A 14373-nucleotide genomic window follows, 5' to 3' on the forward strand; every position below is an offset into this window, starting at 1 on the left:
AAACTGGGTAACCTCTGTCTGTGAGCTTCTAGTCAGTTTTCAATAGTTAGGACTGCATTTTCAGCTGCTTTCCGGAGCACGAGTCTGCTGCGGTACAAGGGTCGTTCAAAGCGCTGTTAGTCTCGCATGGTTTTGTCCTTCAAAAATTTTAGCCACCGTTTTTATTAGATGACCATGATGTTGTACTCATCCTCGCCGATACTTTGCCATGTGTCATTTCCGACCTAACCATTCCCATTACTCGTGAAGCAGAGAGTTTCTCAGCCGACCCGAGTATGCGACCTCTATTTTCATGCCTGATCCATGGTCAGAGGTGAACCCTTTTTGTGAGCTCATGAAGGGTCGAATGCGCTTGAAAACAATGAAGCTGCTTGAGGAAGGTTGTTACCAATGCCCATGCAAAATTTTGACTGTTAATTTCATGTTGATTCAGAATTATTGACAAAAAAGCATGGCTGGTACCTGTAAGCGAACTTTTGAGACACCCTGTAATACTTATCCTGGCACACTCAACTCTGCAGACACAGGCAGAGCACAGATGGCCAGCCCCGGCGTCGCTGAAGTGCTCCATGCGGCTTCTAACGGCACAGCACGACTAGGCACGGCACGGCACGGAACAGCATGGAACAACACTGAACCGCACGGCACGGCAAGGCACGACATTACATGGCACGGCGCTATACTTGGCGTGGCGAGAGGTCGCGGCGAGGCCGTTATGTGCCTTGTGCGGCTCATGTAAAGCATTCACAGCATGTAGCCAAAGCATTCGTTCAAAAGCAGCGCTCTTTCCTTTTCCTCGTGGCAATACCCGCTCGATGGCAGACATACATAGACCAAAGGCGAATGAATGAATCAGATATATCGAATGCAATAATAAGCGGCTGAAAGCGACCTGCCTGCAGCAACGGAAGTGAGAAGGAAAAAACGGACCAAATTAGGCAACTAGCCGACTATTCAAAAGGAGTCTCAGTATGACCCGGGTAAAAGTAACAGCTTAGGCTCGTCAACACCTAAACCGATAAGAATCTACAGAACAATCGAGTGTTGCCTTTTACCATTCACGCATACCGGCCATCTCTCACCAATGCTGGCCGAGGGCCTTGACGGAACAGCTGATTACGTATGCCTCTCGATCTAATGACTCTATTGTTTCAAAATCCGACACCTCTCACCTGTTATTACAGCGCCACGTTCAACACTGGAGACAGCGGGAATGGATCGGGTGCTGACCGGAGGTCCGGGGGTCACGAATAACCACGAGCCAGCCCCGGAGCAGGGGTCAGGGCGGCAACAGTCGACGGCTCATCCCGACAAAGAGGTCGGAAGTTCGTCCATGAAGGGAGCCGGCGCTTCGGCTTTAGTCGAACCTGATCCACCGCCAGAGCTTAGAAACGCCGAGGGAACGGCTGGCTGAAGGTGCGGGTATGTAGCCGAGGTGGGTTCCAGGCTGAAACCGACCGACTGAAGAATGATTGTAGGTATCCTGGTCAGTGGAAGACATGCCTGTCCCAGCAATAAGCCATTCATTATAGGCACAACCTGTACTCGCCAGCTGCATAGCACATGACGACGCAACAGCGATGGGCGAAGAGGCGTTGCGGATGCATTTCTTCACTCATTGTCGGGCAGTTACGTTCGAGAAGAGGTCGCGCATTCACACCGGGTAGGCAGGGCTGTGGTCCCGGTAGCTTCGCTAATTGCCCGGCGCCGTGACAGCCAACTTCGAGCATCACTCGCACGCTTTCACCCGCGCTGTTGCCACGGCGTTGCGAAGAAACTACCGAGAAAATCAGCGAAACACCTATTTAAGCACATACCGATCCATCAAAACAATCATTGTAAGTCGCCAACCAGAAAGCTACCGCGAGCGTGCGTTATCTTTTGCAATGCAATGAAATCTGCTGAACTTCAAATTACCGGCGGATTATCTGAGCGTGCAGCGTGGGGATTATCTTGCAGAGCAGGTAACGCATAATCACCGCACCACTACATCTGAGAGAGCAATCAAGGTGCGATCTGGTTAGCAGCGGCTGAGCCAGATGAAACATGCCAAGTAATACCACTCTGCGGTGGATTTAAGTCTAAAAACGGCCTTGGATTTGGTACGAAAAGAAGCGATGGGAAACTGGTAGCCGCTACCTTGGCACCCGAAGGACTCCGAGGAATAAGTGTAGATTAATTTAGCAAGGAGGCTGTATAAGTCGATGTTGGTTGGTTGGTTTGGGTTAAGCACCACATCCAGTGGATCAAGGCGCTAACCGGAACTCTCACGCTGTTCCAAGCTGTCAGGTAGCGGCAATGCCACGTGCATTGCCCGGGAATCGAACCCGGATGGTCGAATCTAGAGGCAAGTAACTTACCCCGAGACTTATTCAATATCTAAATGTAGGCCCGTGCAAAGCGCCTGCCACTGGTGTACCTCGTCTCCGTCGCCGGGTAGTTCTAGCTGGACAGCGATCCATCCTGACGCGCCCACCTCCCCATCCATCAGGAGGTGCGTTCGCGTCCCTAATACATCAGGTTCAGCACGCCCGACCCGTCTCACAGACAATGGCCACCGACGTCGACAAAGGTACACCAGTAACTTCATCGGTCCGGGGCCGGCCACTGAGGCGCAGAGACATGTGCGTATGGCACGGCTATAGACAACAGCCACAAATGACCAAAAGGCGAGTCATGCTAAAGGTCAAGTGCTCTGCAACGTCAAAGGGTAAAATGGCTACTCCAAAAGAGGTAGGTAAAATGGAAGCTGACGTGTAGCGCTGACTCGTTCAAGTCAGCCGAACTCGCCTGCCCTCAAAGAGCTGCCGATTCTGCGTACCATCGGCGGGACGTCTAGCCAGACATACCGCGAATGCCACTGGTCATGGGCTGACAGATGGAAGAATGTCCAACAACAGAACACAGGCCAGAGGACGTGTTCACAGTAACACAGGGCGAAGCCGCGCCGTTCGCAAACATACCAGTGTTCCACTGTGTGGAAATAAGGAGCAAGCTTCTTGGAATCTTTGACACAAGACCTGACATCTTTTAACGAGCGCTGTTCAAATCAAAGACCAGCGTTCTTGGAACAAGACCAGCAATTTTTGTGTGACATGACACACACCCAAAGCCGATAGTAGCCGGATTTTGCTGAACAAAATGGTTTCAGTTTCTCCAATGACCACGCTTACTTTCCATGGCTGGCAGCAAACATGTAGGCAATCTTGACGTTCTCACGGACTGGTCATAAGCCGATGTTGTCGCCACATTTATCGCAGGTTCTAGCCTGTTAGGGCAACATTGGGAAGTTCGCGAAGGTTTCCAAACATGATTAACAATTGCAAGCACTGCATTTTTACGACACCAAAATTAGAAAATCGCACGGGGAGATCGTGGGAAATGGAGTAATTTAGTCTCTAAGCTTCAAAATGAAATCGGAAGGCATTGTGTAAACAGGTGCAGATAGTGGCAATTCTGAAAATACAGCTGCACTAATGTTATTCAAAGGAACAAACCTCAAACAATTGCCAGGTTCTTTAAACGTCACATGACATGGCTCCACCGACTTCAGCTTACTGCCCGGAAGCTGGCATTTCCCTGGGAGCCAAGAAAGTATGGAATATGAGGCAGAAATAACCGACCTTGTCCCTGTCTGTCTCCGCGCCAAGGTCAACACGCCCCCCCCCCCCACCCCTTCCTGACAGTCCGAGTGACACCGGACCCGACGCCGAGCCTACCCATTAGCGCCTTCCATCGCCTGCTGCCATATGTGCCGCCCCGGCTGCCATGTGGCCCTGCCACATTGACCAGCACCGGATACGGAAGTCGGGATTAAAGATCTATGGGCGGTCCGTTTGATCTGACAGCTGTCGCATGCTTACCAGTGGAAGTAACCAAATCTATTAGAGGAGACAAAAAGGATAACAAAATTCCAGCATATCGATTATCGATCTAACATTCCCCGAGGTCAGGACAAATGGGATAAGCCTTTGTCCGGCAGATTGAGAATGAATGCATCGCAGGTTCGCTGCTTTTTGCAACAGGACTACTATCAGAGTTCAGAGACATTTAATAAAAATGATGTAATGCATGGGACGATGCAGTATCCACCGTGCCCGCCTCTGCTGCCGCGAATGAGCAGCTAGATCGCCGGTGAGATCTATTTACACAATCAGATCGAACGAGAGGGAAACCCTACACGATAGCATGTCAACGAATAGATAGGAGTCGTCCAATTAGCATATCGCACAGATATCCAGCGGTAAACAGCCCAAATCAAAACAAGGTAAAAAGGCCGCAAAAAGCCGCGGTATGCAGCGCGGTTAGATATGGCTGCGTCACGCAAAGATCGCTCGGATGGCGTGCAGGCCAGCACCAAATGGCTTTCAACAGGTTCCAAAAAAGACCCAGTCGTGAGTCGTCCACCGCAAACCGTATAACGCTAACGCTTGCGCGTCATACGCCCAGAATACCTCAACAGAACGTTCAAAATGTGTTTCAAACGAGCGTGCCTCTTCCGCAAGCCACTAACACTTACCGCTCAGGGTTTACGAGCAAAACTTAGGAACACGATGTTCTGAAATATCTCGCTGGTAGACCTAATGCATTGCAAGGCCAGCTATCGGGACCTGAGATTAAATGCTTTCGACAAGTCCCCACTTCCCTTGTCGATAATTTCCGAAGAAAAAAGGAACCCGCTCAGAGACAGGAATCGGAGACATTTAGCTGGAGCACCTGCGGGACAAAGGAAAACGGCCCGAAATACCGGTCATTTGGACAGGTGTGGCAGTGGGAAGGGACACCGGCGCCCTCCCCCGCCGGGCAGGTGGTGGTCGCTGCGCTCCGGGGTCCGGCCGGCGGCGCGTTCCAGGCCGGGCCGCTCCGCAGCTGTCGTTCCGGCGCGCTGCACCGGCCGTTACGGTCTCAGAGGCGGCGAGAAGCCGGGGTGACCTCCACACCGGCTGGAGCCGGCACCTCCGAGCGTCCATAGCTGCAGCAGACAATGACAGGTGCGGCGGAGCGCTGACCTTGGCTGCAGGTGACCCGGCTGACCCGGCTGACCCGGCCGACCCCGCTGCACTCCGCGCCGCCCACCCCCGGCCCGCGTCAGTACCGATCCCATCCAACTGACGCACGACGGCCGTGGAATGCGGCAGAGGCCCTTCAGGCCCCGCCGAGCCGCCGCCCCAGCAGTAGAGATCCGTGGGATAACCGGGCGTGGATTTCGACACGGCCCGGGGCACTAGCCAACGTCACGTCCTTACCTCTCTCACACGGCCAACAAACACCATTGGCCGTCCTCCCAACACCGGGCCGACCGCCATAAAACGCGGCTAATCACAGCAGGCCCACCTGGCGTGTGAGGTTTCCCGGCCTCCCGGGGACGCCGAGAGAGGGACAGAGGGACGCGCGTGCTCGGGTCCCGCCCGCCAGATGGCACACCTTCTGGCGGGGAAGGGCGCCCCCCCCCCCCCACGGCTGACACCCGCCGGGAGAGATGACACCTGACATCCGGCGGTGACATATGGTCAGGCAGAAGCGGTGACAGACGCGGTGGTACACGGAAGTGGTCGGTGGTGGTGCACTGACGGTGAAAGGAGAGGTTCCTTCGCTGCTGGTCGCTGGAGGAGACAGACCAGAGAGACGGCGGACAGGTGAACGGAGAAACGCTAATTAACAGCTTTTAACGGCACAAGTAGAAATTCAAAGTCTATATCTCGCAGTACGCAAGAAAGCGACAAGCTTCTAGTTTACAAGCTGCCATGTCTTCCTTCCATTCGCCTCCAAAACACAGTCGAAGCAGCTGGGAATGATGCCCTCAAGCCTATCGAATGCAGTACGTCAAACAAAGCATCAGCAGTGACACCTGACCCAGCTCACTGCGGTCATTGTGGCAGCGATAGCGATCCGATATCCTCTCCAATTTCCGAACCCGTGTCCCCGGCACTTGACCTCTGGCGGTAGTGTCAACAGAGGGCCTTTTTGATCACTGAACACTGAACACTCGGCTCTTCAGTTTATAAACAGACCAAAACTATGCTACGAACAACGTCCTCTCAGCTCCTATCACCACCAAGCTCACTGTCTGTGAAGTTTGAGGACCTAACATTCTATCATTCACGATTAATCCCGTCGATGTTTTGTAATCTAAATCAGCTTTCTATGTTCGATAGACATTGACAGTAGGCAAACAATGCAATGGACTATCTTCGGTCAGCAATACTGAGTGCTGGCTTGCCAACCAAACCGTAATTCTCAACCACACCGACTGGTGAGCCAGCATGGGAGCCCCTAGAAACCAGCAGAACCCACTAGAAAACGACAGGAACCCCACTATGGAACCGGCAGGAAACCGGTGCATGTTCGGTGCGCACACCGTGACAGCCGGCACCGCGAAACGTATCCGTCGTGACGATCAAACTCGCACTGACTCACACCGACTCAGGGCGACTCACACCGAGTCACACCCACTCAAACTAGAGCACGCCGACTTATTCATCGACTCTCAACGACTCACACCGACTCAAATCGTTTTACACCAAGTGACAAAGACACACACTGACTCATATCGACCCACAGAATTATGCCGCTTCACACTGATGCACATCGACTCACACAAACTCAAAACGACTTATGGCGACTCCTTGAGCCCACAGCCTGCCCGACAACCTCGCAGAACATCCTGTCCAACCACCGCCAGACTTGCCGAATACAGACCGATGCAATTCGAAGGTCACATGAAAACTATCGGTCCTTGATCAGTCATATGATGCTGATGACCACTTCAACCTTCTCCGCGTGTGCTCGACCATCCCTCCTGAGGATCCAGAAGGGATCCAGAAGGGAAGAACGATCTTCGGAGCGTCACGCTAACACATGGCTTCTCCGGCGTCCGTTCCCCTCCGGAAACCGTTCCGTATGTGGACGGAACCGCGGACCTGAGGACGGGGAGCGGGGGAAAGGACCGAGAGAGAGGGCGAAGAGGGGAGAGCAGGGGAGGACAGGGGACAGAGGAGAGTCCAGTGCCGACCAGCTGCTGCCGCCGACGCAGGTGCATCCTGTACTAGAGCGGACTTCCTGCAATCACCGGAAGTGTGTGGCATGGGATGGCGTTCACAAGTATACCACTGCCCCCTCCCCTCCCCTTTCATACATACCACCGGTTGGCGTTCACAGGTAGCAGTGCCCCCCCCCCCCTCTCCTTCACCTGAGACCCAAAGCGACAGGTGACCTCAATCAGTCCACAGATACCTTCACCTGACCCCCGCGGGATGTGACCTGACACAGACAGGTGACTTTGAGGCGAAGACCTTCACCTGACCCTCAGAAGGGAGACACGCAGACAGTTGACATGTCTCCGCCGTCAAAACATCTCGGCACCGAGGCGAGGAGACTAGCCCGGACGCGGAGGCATTCATCAGCGGGCTGTCTCACCGCTCACCAAACACCGGCGAGAGAAGCCAGTCGGCCGTCGAAATGGGGAAGGGGACGGGGACGGGGGAGAGAGACACGACATGGACTGGGGACAGGGCGGCGAAGATAGCTGCCACCATCAGGCCTGTTGTCACGCCCGCCGTCCGTAAGCACCCCGCGTCGCGCTCCCTGTTCTGCCGCCTGTCCAGCGAGCCGGGCGGTGCCACACTGAAAAAAATCGGGGAACCCCATTTCTTACAATCTGACACCCCATACTCCAAAATACTCCTAAATTAGGCTCCGTTTTCATGATTTTAGGATGTCATGGGTGTTGTGACACCCGACACGGGAGCCCCATTACCTTTTGACGCCCCAAAAATATACATGACCCCCTTTGGAGAGGTTCGGCTAGCGAACTCCCCAAAAATTGCAGGCCAAAAAATTGGAGTGTCGCTGAGACACCCCCGTTGAAACCCCTCTGGGGTGTCATTATCCTGGAGTGACACCCCGTGTTGCATTCCAAAGTGTCACTGCGACCCTCAGTCAGGGGCGTACCGCCCATACCGCAAATACCGCAAATGCGGTATGGCTGGCGGCGACGTGCCCAGGGGGCCCCCTTGGGCAAAAAAAAATGGAAAGTGCCCTCGCGGGCCGAAGGCCCGCTAGGGAATCTTTGCTCGCTATCGCTACGCATGGAAATGATATATATGTTGGCGAAAAAATTTGAATTCGCGTGGTGTTTTGCCTGAGCCGATTGGACGTCTAGAAGTTGAGGCACTTCCATTCCAGAGGCATTTCCGGCCCCCTCGCTGGTGATGAGGAGGGGTGGGGAGGGGAGGCGAGAGCCGCTCATGACCCTGAGCAGACAGGCTCGAACTTGACGTGTCGATGTTTCAAAACGTCCAAACGGGCCAATTTAGATTGAATACAGTCATCTCAGTGGCGCCCGGAGAAGTTTGTGAAATTCCATGGTGAAATTAGAGCCGACAAGAGAATATCGAAAATCGTATGACGAAACCGAGCCATGTCAAAGCTGTGACCACACACGTTGCACATTGAGTGCAGAGAGCCAAGAAGGTGATAATCCTAACCGTCTGATGTTTTTACGGATTTCGGCGGAAAATACCGCAAAACGACGTGCAGCGGAATCTGGCGGAACGACAACAAAGGTAGAGTGGCGCACGGGGCACGTGCAACTGCCGGCGTCTGCAGCGGCGCGTGACGACGGCAGCGGAGGCGGCGGTGGAGGCGGCGGGGGCCCTCTGGCACCGGATGTGGCGGCTGCAGCGCGGCACGGCGTGGGAACGCGGCACGTCGGCGTCTTCCCAGCCGCTCACCTCACCTCACCTGACTCACCTCAGCACGCTCACTTCACCTCAGCTCACCTCCGCTGAGGCACCGTTCGTTGCAGACACGGTCGGCTGCGGCAACACTGCGAGTGCGGAATGCATCCACCGAACGCCCTAACACCATTCGACAAAGGACAGAACGCCTGTCAACCTGACGGTGACGGCGCGAGCTGAGGAAAGAAATATGGAAACGACGAACACCACATTCTACATAATGAAAGGGTTTCTGTGCAACGACGCGCCGGCATCGTATCAGTAATAGTATCCCCTATCAGCAAAGGCATTTTCGTGGAAACCTGTCGCGCAGTTGATGGAAATGTGAGCACCACTAAGAAATGTGACACCGTCGACTGGGCCATGTCGTCCTTGCCGACTTGTTTTGACCAGTCCGGCCCGGTGACAGGGCAGCACCCATGGACGCGGGTAGGGGCGGGGGCGGGGGCGGGGGCGGGGGCGGGGGCGTGTGACCGTACCGGCCTCTGCTCAGATTTCATCGGTGGCTGTGCGGTGAAGCAGCCGGCCGATCTGATCAGAACCGGGGCCGGGTGCGCCTAACGATCCGTCAGAAATTCCACCGGAACCCGACTGCTGCGCGTGGGAACCACCCGCGGTTACACCAGGCAGTGGCGGCGCACAGAGCTCTGCGTCAGTGGGTTGTGACTGATACTTTCGTTAAGAACTAAGAGATCACATCACACAGATTCCACACTTTCAGGCCAACTCAGGCCTTATGCTCAGCACGGGCGGTGGTCAATTCGCAGCCCCTATAGATCAAGACTCGGATAGTCTACGATGTTGCTGGAACATTCACACCTCGGCTGAGAATCAGCGAGCACTGGCCGCTAGTCGAGCGTGTTTCCGTTAGCTCACCGTTGGCGGAACCACTAATTGGCGTGAAACTCTGGCTAGAAGTTCTGCAGTTGGTGCAATTCTTGCACATCGCTCACACCAGCACATCAGGGAACATCAGTGCTCACTGCCATTACCGAATACCACTACCCCTTCCCCGTCACCAAATACCGACGAGTGACGAGGCGCCGCAGCGTTTCCTGACCAAACATCAGCCGCTAATGACTGACCGGTGGTCAGAGCCCGTTGGTCAGTGCCCGTAAACACAGAGCAGCGTTCGACCAGACGCTGCCGGCCGCCCGGCAGTCTGCGGCATTTCGGGGCGGTCTGCACTTGAACGGCTGCACTGAGCGGGCCTGCCAGTATGCCTTCTGCGACTAACGGGTCAGAGGCGGGCTAAAGGCAGACGAGTGAAGGAACGTGATTGGACATGTAGAAAAAAACACTAGGGTGAGAGATACGCATGTTCGCTGGTGCAAGTGCAACAGGTGGATTCTTCATACCTAGCTCCATACTTACAGATAGGAAAAGCATCAAGAATATATGCTTCGCGTCTCTCAGAGGAACATCCACTGTAAACCGAATACAGCCGCAAATGTGTCGTCCTGAAGAAGCGCAGCCCAGTAACACGCCTCCATTCGACCGAAAGACATCCACTTAGCATCCAAAAGACGCCTGGCAGCTAACAGGGGGACATCAAACAGAACAGAGCTGACAGTGGTCCGTGACACTGAGGAGCCCCCGGGGACCGGCCAGTGGCACCACGCCTGACGCCACTAAGGTACACAAAACGAGGCGATACGAGACCAGAGGGCGGACCAGGCATTTGACTGTGACGAACACTGCATAGTGCATACCGCATGCGGTATCATAGGACCGATTTACTATCTAACTGCAGTTTAATAAGTGATAGACTAGGCGCGTGTCTATTAGACAGACACTGTCTAAGGAATTTGACACTGTCTAATGAATGACACATCACAATTGTTTAAGAGACAGGTGACAGGCTGACAGGTGAGCCCAGCAGCAGCCTGTCACGTGACAGCGTCGGACTATGTCGCAGACACCCGCTATCGGAGTCCAAACACCGCCCGTTCTCCACGACAGCCTTTGGCCGCTGGGGAAGGTGCGATAAGGCCCTGAGTGGCACCGGTGAGCTGCCGGCCCGGGACTATAACGAGCCGCAGTGTTATAGTACCGCAGTACCGACTAGAAGTGAGTGTTCGGAGGGCTCAGCCGGCACCAAGTAATGAATGAATAACAGATTGAGATATGATCATGAAACAGATTTGGGAGCCCAAACCAGTAGATTGCACTATCGTGTATGCTGAACGATATGATATGCATATCATTGAACGTTGTTTCAAAGTGGCAGTTTCAATTGAAAAGCCTATAAACCGACGTCGTGACTTACCTACAAAAGTGCTTCCGTTTGAATCGTAGGCGATTCCTTGTAAAACTTCCGGTTCCGGCACCGTACGATCACTAGTCCACAGGTGAATCCGAGTGATAAGTTCTCAAGCCCACACTACACACTCCTCCGAATACGCTCTAGCACACGCTCACGTCTCTGCCAAAATCACCACGTAACCCACACACGCACGACACTGACGTACCCACCCTCTCCGCTGGCAGCGGCCGGCCGTCTGAGCGCGTGCGGTAACCTCCCCTCGCGGCGGCGGTAAACGCTCCGCCTCGGCTGGTCGCGCATGCGCACTGCGCCCAGCCGGTAGCGGGAACTTTGAAGTCGGCGGCGAGCCGCGCGGGCATCCGGCGCAGTTCACGTATGCGTGCCCCCAAACAGACTCCGGCAACGGCGATAGTGAAGCGAACTGAAACCGGAGACAGGGAGAGGGGACCCGACTGTGGAACCGGAAAACGTAATGTGGAGAGCGGAATTCGGAGGCGGAGTTGGCAGGCGTGGGAGCAGCAGCTGTCAGCAGGTGGGTGCTCTTTATTGAATGGGTCGCCATGCTGACTTCCGTTCAGGCCACTTTCCCTAATCCGCAAAACTGCTTGAAAATACCGGCAGTGGGAATGCCTATTTGTTACGCATCTCGGATTTTCTTTCAATGATCTAAGGGTCAATAGTTTAACCTTTCCAATTTTCATTTTAAGTCAGTGTGAGGAAATCACCTGCTTTTACCATAGATGACAGTCCTGAGTCCTGACAGTCATGATCACAGATGAATCAACCTTGACCACCTGGCACTGTTTGCTATATTTGACATCTGGGGCATTCCAGGAAAGATCGACAAAAAAAAAATGACACCCATATATTTTATTTTTCGTTTAAAAGTTAAAACTGGTCAAAGGGGTTGTGATGGGCGGGGAAGCCAACTGTGGCAAGGATTTTTTTCGAACAACGGTTTCCGAGATACCTTTAGCCTCGGGCAATTCCTGGAGGTCACGCTGCAACCCTATTTTTGGCGGCTTACAACTCAGAAACTATTGGTTTCCTATGACAAAACTTTATATGGTTCAACTTGCAATCAACCAACAAACATTTTGGCAATCTCGGATTTTTAATTTTTGAAAATTTTCATCACGTGACCTCCTGACCTATTTTTCGAAGAGTGATCTTGATATTTTCCGCACTAAAAGTTGCAATTTTGTCTGATGATGATTAAAGCCTTATCAATTGTCATTCATATGCGATAATTAAAAAGTGGCTTTCGGCCTGCGTTGACCTCAGGTCAGGTCATTTCTATGACCTGCCCATTATTACGAGCGGGAGCGATTGCGAAATCTCGAGAACAAAGCAAGCTAGCGACAAGCGGTAAACGGCACAGGGTACACAAAGATAAGGTCTACAATTTTTCTGAGGTCATTTTCAGGTCAGGTCAAAGATGACGTCACAGGGGTAAACAAAAGCGAAAATAGCGGCACTTCATATATATATATATATATATATATATATATATATATATATATATATATATATATATATATATATATATATATATATATATATATATATATATATATATATATATATATATATATATATATATATATATATATATATATATATATATATATATATATATATGAAGTTTTTCTCGAATAACTTTCGACGCATCTCAGTTAGGAACAAACTAATAGCACCATCGTGATCCTCTCGTCAATCCGCGTCGAAACATACGTATGTTGATCTCGAAAGGTCAAGGGTCAAGGTCAAAGTTGGACTTAGGTAACGTGACATCATATATATCATATATATCAAGGTCATCATATGTATATATCATTCGATGCGCCTTGACGAGCTGAACACAATGAGCCCATCCGCGTGGCTGTATCTTGAACCGGTTAGGAGTTATTAGCAAAAAAAAAACTTTGGTGACCTTTAATGACGTCACATGACCTTACAGTTGCCAAGAGCAAAAAAGGACTCAAGGTAGTCAAAGTTGATCGTGTTTTAACCTGCGCCCGGCTGGGGGTCCTGGATTTCCACGCCCTGCTGGGGGGGGGGGGGGGTGTTTGAACACCCCCGCCCCTTCTAACTCGGCCCATGGGCAACGTAGCGATACACGGAAGGCGGCGTATCTAACAGTTTTTTGCAAATAACTTTTGATAGAGGCATGCTAGAGCGATGAAAACGCCTTAGATGTGTTCAGCTCGACGACACGGATCGACTGATATGCAACATGACCCTTTCCGGTCAGGTCATGACCTTGACCTGAGGTCCAATTTTCAAGTTGACCTTTCAAGGTCACGTTATAGTTCATGCGATGCGTCTTGACGAGAGGGCCACGATGCCGGTAAAAGTAGGCTCGAACAAGGCTTTGGATAAAAGTTATTGTAGAAAAACTGTTTCCGAAAAATCGGCTAATTTTGCAGTTTTTATCCCCTGCAGGCAAAATCGTTGACGTTAGGTCAAATCTGAGAGATTGCTAAGAACCTGTAATTGCTCATTGCTGTAATTGTAATTGAACCTGTATTGCTCAGCAGTTGATAGGGCTATCGAATGCGGTTTTCCGTGGCGCTGTAGCTCTATTGGTTCACTGAAAACAATTTAACCCAAGGCTGGCGAGTAAACCGGTGTTTTACGGGTACCCCTATCTGCAACCATTTTTAACCACCCTCCCAGGAGTAGTGCTAGGTCCCATTGCGGTGTAGTCGTACTTGCTCTGAGCGGATATAACCGCTGTCAGCGAACAAGTCCGCTGAGAGCAGGGACGACTACACTGCAATGGGACCTTAACTGTACTCCTGGGAGGGTGGTTAAAAATTGTTGCGGATAGGGGTATTTCGTCATTCTTTTTGGCGCTCACTGAAAACACTTTGGAAGAACGTTAAGAACGTACAGCGGTATTTAGAACCCTGTGGGGTAAAATGTTATGCCACCGTTTTTCAGAAACCCCATGGTTCTTCACGTAGACGGCTTTGCATTCTCATCAAAAGAATCCACACGATTCTTCCAAAGACTCTTATGAGGTTTAGGGTTTATAATAAGAGCGTTCTTAGCACCTAGATAAGAACCCCAAAGGGTCTGTGAAGAGGTCCCTGAGGTTTATAGGGAAACCACCCTGTGTTCTGAATATCGGTTGTAGAACCCTTTCAGTTCTATTGCAATACCGCAAAATCCCCGTTCATTCGCCTATTGAACCTCCCATGCATGGCTATCGACCTGCGCCGTCACATCTGCTGCGCAAACACAGTATTTGATACACCTTAAAATGTATTACCTTCCTCTTTACTCTGAGCAATCAGCCTGCAAGTCTCCAGTCAGGAACAACCAGCCCGCAACCAGCCCATGCGATCAGCCCGCAACCAGCCC

At 52.1% G+C, this 14373-nt stretch overlaps 1 protein-coding gene across 1 annotated transcript in view; it reads right to left on the reverse strand.

Annotated features, from left to right (window-relative positions):
- Positions 1–11230, reverse strand: part of LOC122382816 (signal-induced proliferation-associated 1-like protein 3) — an 81171-nt gene extending 69941 nt beyond the window's left edge. The window contains exon 1 of the mRNA XM_043368634.1: positions 11008–11230. The gene's annotated coding sequence lies outside the window, so the exon portion shown is untranslated. The remainder of the gene's footprint in view (positions 1–11007) is intronic.
- Between the last annotated feature and the right edge of the window lie 3143 nt (positions 11231–14373).

The sequence above is a fragment of the Amphibalanus amphitrite genome, unplaced genomic scaffold, assembly GCF_019059575.1.
Source record: "Amphibalanus amphitrite isolate SeventyFive unplaced genomic scaffold, NRLGWU_Aamphi_draft 000147F_arrow, whole genome shotgun sequence".
NCBI classification, from domain to species: Eukaryota; Metazoa; Arthropoda; class Thecostraca; order Balanomorpha; family Balanidae; genus Amphibalanus; species Amphibalanus amphitrite.